Source organism: Lissotriton vulgaris, chromosome 5 (assembly GCF_964263255.1).
Source record: "Lissotriton vulgaris chromosome 5, aLisVul1.2, whole genome shotgun sequence".
Classification (NCBI taxonomy): Eukaryota; Metazoa; Chordata; class Amphibia; order Caudata; family Salamandridae; genus Lissotriton; species Lissotriton vulgaris.
In genome coordinates this window covers 1935073365-1935078576 of record NC_141693.1, presented here as the reverse complement: position 1 = coordinate 1935078576, position 5212 = coordinate 1935073365, and the positions used below count along the sequence as shown (strand labels likewise).

General features: G+C 46.4%; 1 pseudogene; it reads right to left on the bottom strand.

Moving 5' to 3' along the window:
- Positions 1-490: 490 nt before the first annotated feature.
- Positions 491-1138, bottom strand: LOC147717794 (pyruvate dehydrogenase (acetyl-transferring) kinase isozyme 2, mitochondrial pseudogene; annotated as a pseudogene).
- Positions 1139-5212: the final 4074 nt, after the last annotated feature.

The window sequence follows — 5212 nt, the reverse complement described above, 5'->3', positions numbered from 1 at the left end:
ACATAGCCATCACACCACCACCCTAGTTCAGACATGGCCATATGAAAATCAGTCTGACCCTGTGCCTCATGGGAACAGTCCAGCCCAAACTGCCAAGCCATGTCTTCCCTGGACCAGAAACAAGCGTCATGGGACCGGTTTCGTATTCATAATCCTCATCAGCCAGGCTATCTTGAATCCAGTGGTGAGCAAGGGACCCACGTCTGGGCATACTCTGCCAACTCAGGGCGAATAAAGCGATACCAAAGGGGATGATGGACAGAGTGCTTGAGCAAATCAAACACTCACCCCAAGTCAACTGATCTGGGTTTAATCCATCACCATTCCTTAGCTCACTCCACCACCCCAGTTCAGACATAGCCATATGCAAATCGGTCTGACCCAGTGTCTCAGGGGAACAGTGCAGCCTGAACTGCCAAGCCATGTCTTCCCTGGACCGAAAACAAGCATCATGGGACCGGTTTTGGATTCATAATCCTAATCAGCCAGGCTATCTTCTATCCAGTGGGAGAGTTAGCAAGGGGCCCACATCTGGGCATACCCTTCCATCACAGTACTGATTGATGCTTCCAGTGTGTTTAGGATGTGCAGGGTTTGTCGTTGCATCAAAAATCAAAGTGAACTCGTTGAACAGCATGTGGATAGAGATGCGGCTCAGGTAAAAGCAGTCTGTAAAGTATTGCACATTCTAATTTGTCACTGGGTGAATGCCGACGGCTACCTTGTACTCAATGACCCCCTGGGCCATAGTTGGGACCACATCATTGTGCCGGTTCCTGATGGTGATGAGGGCATTTGTGAACTGTTCAAGGGTGCTCTGGTCCTCTGGACTCTTATGAAGAAACTCCAGGATGTCCAACAAACTCTGAACATACCAGCTCTGCACCAGCTGAACGGAAGGGGTTCCCAGCAGTCAATCTGGTAGCAAGGTAATCTCTTTCATGATGTTGGCAGGGCGCACTGGGAGCTCCTGGCGCAGGAATGCAAAGAAGGTCTTTTCACAGGCATTGCTAGATCCGAAGTCCAGGAATTGCTTCATGGAGAGTGGGGAGGGAGAAAACTTAGAGAAGTGGTCGATCTGCATCAGGCCGTCCCCTGCCCGGCTCGTGGCTAGCATCAGGGTGCGATCCACAGGCATCCTCTTAGTGGGGCTGTCAGAGGAGGACGTGCATGGGCTGCTGCCTGTCTGCTCTCTACAGCCCTAATTCTGGGCTTGATTTCAGGGTTGTCAGGCTCAACTCTCCCAGCCTGCTATTTCTTCCGGATTTCAATTGAAACTCTATTGTTCCACCTCTAGATTTTGGGTTCTAGGACCCTGGCCTCGTCCAGAGAGTCTCAGTTGACTCTACGTCTCTTGCCGAATGAGAGTTGAAGCATTTTTATTATTATATAAAACAAAGACATAGTTGCTGGTATTTTATTTATTTTATGCAACAAACATCCATTGACAAAACCAATAGTCCTGGCTTGTTGTGGGTCTAATGTTACTGGATACAATGATAGAAACAGCAAAATACCAGTGGGGCGGAACATTATGCTCAGCATATATTTAAGGTGGGTTGTTTTAAGCCACACCCTTAGTTACATCGGACACGCCCCTTGGAGAACACCGATTATTCATCCCACTTAAAGCTCAGGAAACAACACCATGTCACAGTCACCTCGTGTCCTGGCACTGTGCATAATGCATGACTAATCACTTCCAAGTTTTCAGATTGCCTATGTTCAGGGTCATAGTGAAGTCTCTCCCACCCCAAGAACTACAGCATGGGTGAAGTTCTAGATGGTCCTCATCTGTCTGTAATTGGATGGGTGAAAGATGGGTGGCTAATTGAAAGGGCATTGGAGAGAGAAAGGGAGGATGGATGGATGAATGATAGCATGGATGAATGGTTGACAGAATGGACGGGCGAATGGGTGGATGGATGAGTGAAAAGAAGAATGTGAAAATGGATGAGTGAACAATGCATATATGAGTGAAAGGGAGGGTGGAGTGCTGGAAGAAAGGATGGATGGCGAAGTGAGCGGGTGAATGGGTGGACGGATGAGTGACTGGGTGCATGGATGAGTAAGTGAAAGGATGGCTGGATGGGTGAAAGGGTACATGATTAGGTGGATGAGTGGATGGATGGGTGGAAGAGTGGATGGATGAGTGAAAGGATGGCTTGGGTGTAAGGGTAAGTGGTTGGATGGATGAGTGAACGGATGATGGGTGGAAGAGTGGGTGGATTAGTGACCGTATGGATTGGATAAAAGGGTGGATGGATAGAAGGATGGATGGATGAGTGAAATGATGGATGGAAGGATAGATGATGGATAGGTGTGCAAATGGTTGAAAAGCTTTAAAAATGGATGGGCTCACAGATAAAAGGACAGAATGAATGGTGAAAGACTGAATGATGGATGAAAGAATTAATAGATGACATTTTGAGTGACACCCAACTGCTACTTGAATGTTACACTAGTAATTGTAAATGTTTGCATGTTTTGTTTTGGGTGTAAGATCTTAGGGAGAGTCTCATAGTGCCATGGGATGTGCTTGAGATGTATAGTGTGGTTGTAGCAATAGGCAAGGTGCCAAAAATAAAGTCTGTAATAGTGTATTGACAGTGCATTCTTTAAGAAAGCTGCAGGGAAAAGCCCCTTTGTGACTTCCCTCAGCTTGTGCAACTCTCTGCGAAGCCCCCATAAGCAAAGTCAGATTCCATATTTTATGTTCCACTTGCTGAAACACTGATAATGCATTTCCTATAGTGGGTTCATCACAGCAATCCTCCTTTTAGTTCACCTATGCATGCTAATTTACATCTCACAGTTGAATTCAGATATGAGATGCTAGTATCAAAGTCTATCCGAGCAGATCTTCCTGACCACTGTTCCCACCAAACATGCCTGCTCAGGACCATGAGTTGTAAACAAAATATCGGACTCGACAACCCAGTGCAGTAACCATATAAATAGATTAAAAAAAGACCGGCACAGTTGCTCCAAGCTGCATGCACACCGAAAAAACGTGAAGTGCCCAATAGTCTCAACCTAATATAAAACTTATTTTGACTTGTACTTTATTGGTTGTCCATTTGCGTACTTTTATACTATCGCACAACTTCCTATGATGTGTCTGTAAAACTTACCTTGTGTCCTGAATCTTTGTACTGAATTTTGACCTTCTGTCCAAAATTTTTGTCCTGAATTTTTTTGCGCTTACCGTCCTGAATCTGCACCCATGCCAGTTGGTCACCCTAATGTATGGGCATATTATCAAGCCCATTATCATTGCCTTAGCGGCAACTTCCTGCCGCTAAAGCGGCCATAAATTTATTGCTGTTCTTGATAATATGCCCCGTTGTTTGTTATTAGGTTTACTTTCGCAGGATACAGCTCAGAATTGAATGTAGTGACCTTGTTCAGGATGTTGCCAGTGCTGTGGAGTGCCTCACCCACCTTTGATTCTATTTGGACCAGATGCCGCCCTCGCAGGGCCGATCAAACCTTGAAGAGTTCGCCGCACTTGTGCACCCTTTGCACATGTCCAGGGCGCAGCATGGTTTCATTTCCTAGGAATTTAACTTCCCTATTAGCTGTATCTCCGAGCTGCACCTGTTTCATGTTCATGGCAGCCGTGCCAGGCTTCTATTGTGCAGCCTCTCCCTCCTTCTAATTTCAGACTCCAGTATATCAGGAGGATCCCCTGCAGATTCGCAGTGCACTCCGCTCACCACCAACTTAAAGCCTCCCACAGAGACGATTTAAGGCATGGGCAAAGTGGGCTCAGGCCTAGGGCCCCAGCCTTTCAGAATCCTGCCCTGCTGACCTGGAATATTCTTAAACAGACTGTTTTCCTAGAGTGGGTCAGGCGTGAAAACCTATTGCAGATATTTTGCAGAAAAATGTTTGTTTCATGCAACATCCATTGAAATTTTTTTTAGATCGAAACAAGAGCTCACATATGAAGAATGGGAGGGTGCCACAGATATTATTTGCAAAAACCACAGTTGATGGACAGAATGCAGAACAATGTCATACATTCACCCCAGTACAGAGATCTGGGCCCAAATCCATCGTTTTTTTGCACTCCACACCACCCCAGTTCAGACATGGCCATATGCAAATCAGCAACTGTGGTTTTTGCATTTGTCACCCCGAGTGGGATGGGTATGCTCAGACGTGAGTCCCATGCACTCCACACCACTGGATTCAAGCAAGCCGGGCTGAAGACGGCTGGAATGCCAGAAACCGGTCCTCGGAAGCTTGTTTCCGGTCCAGGGAAGGCATGGCTTGGCAGGTCGGGCTGGACTGTTCCCATGAGGCACAGGATCAGACTGATTTGCATATGGCCATGTCTGAACTGGGGTGGTGTGGAGTGCAAAAAAACTATGGATTTAGGCCCAGATCTCTGTACTGGGGTGAATGTATGACATTGTTCTGCATTCTGTCCATCAACTGTGGTTTTTGCACAGATATTATTTGCAGCAGTATTAGTGAGCTGCTGCTGCTGTGTTACAATATTGAAAACACACGTCACTATCCCTAAATATTAGATGTAAACACAATAAGAATTTGGGCAAGTGTGCCTGAGCACTTTCAGTGACCTGGCTACAGAGGGCGTGAAAGAGCTGAAACTGGATCATACATTCAAAGCTGTTCCGAGCAGGGGCCTCCCAGACACATTTGGCCCAGGGTCCCCAAATTCCTTAAGATGTCCATGGCCTCCCACATTGTAGTGAACGTGGCGACTGCTGCCTGATGGGATGAAAAGTAGGATTGGATCATTGCTTCATTTCTTTTTTAAACACAGGGTCTAATATCTGCAGTACTCATTGCATGTGGGTGTGTATGCCTGTAGGACAGCCAGGGTTGACCCTACAGGGTACCGGGTAGATGTGTAAAGGAATTAATCAGTCTAGCTACATTCCTCGACCCAAGGCAGTAATCTTTTCTGGATGAGGAGCTGTGTATCAACGAGTAAAATGTATACTACCTGGAGTTTGAGCACATAACACACAAAGGTCCAGCCAATCAAATTGAAGCCCTACGTTTCTCAGCATATTTGGCACCTGATTATGCCTACTTATCTGGCTACCAGTGCTATCTGTACCAGCCTGCAAACTGAGATTGACATGTCCACACCATATATTGGAGCATGCGAGCACGCAGTCAGTCTTGCCCCAATTCCAGCAAAGAAATCAGGGTCGTCCAGATGTGGGCACAT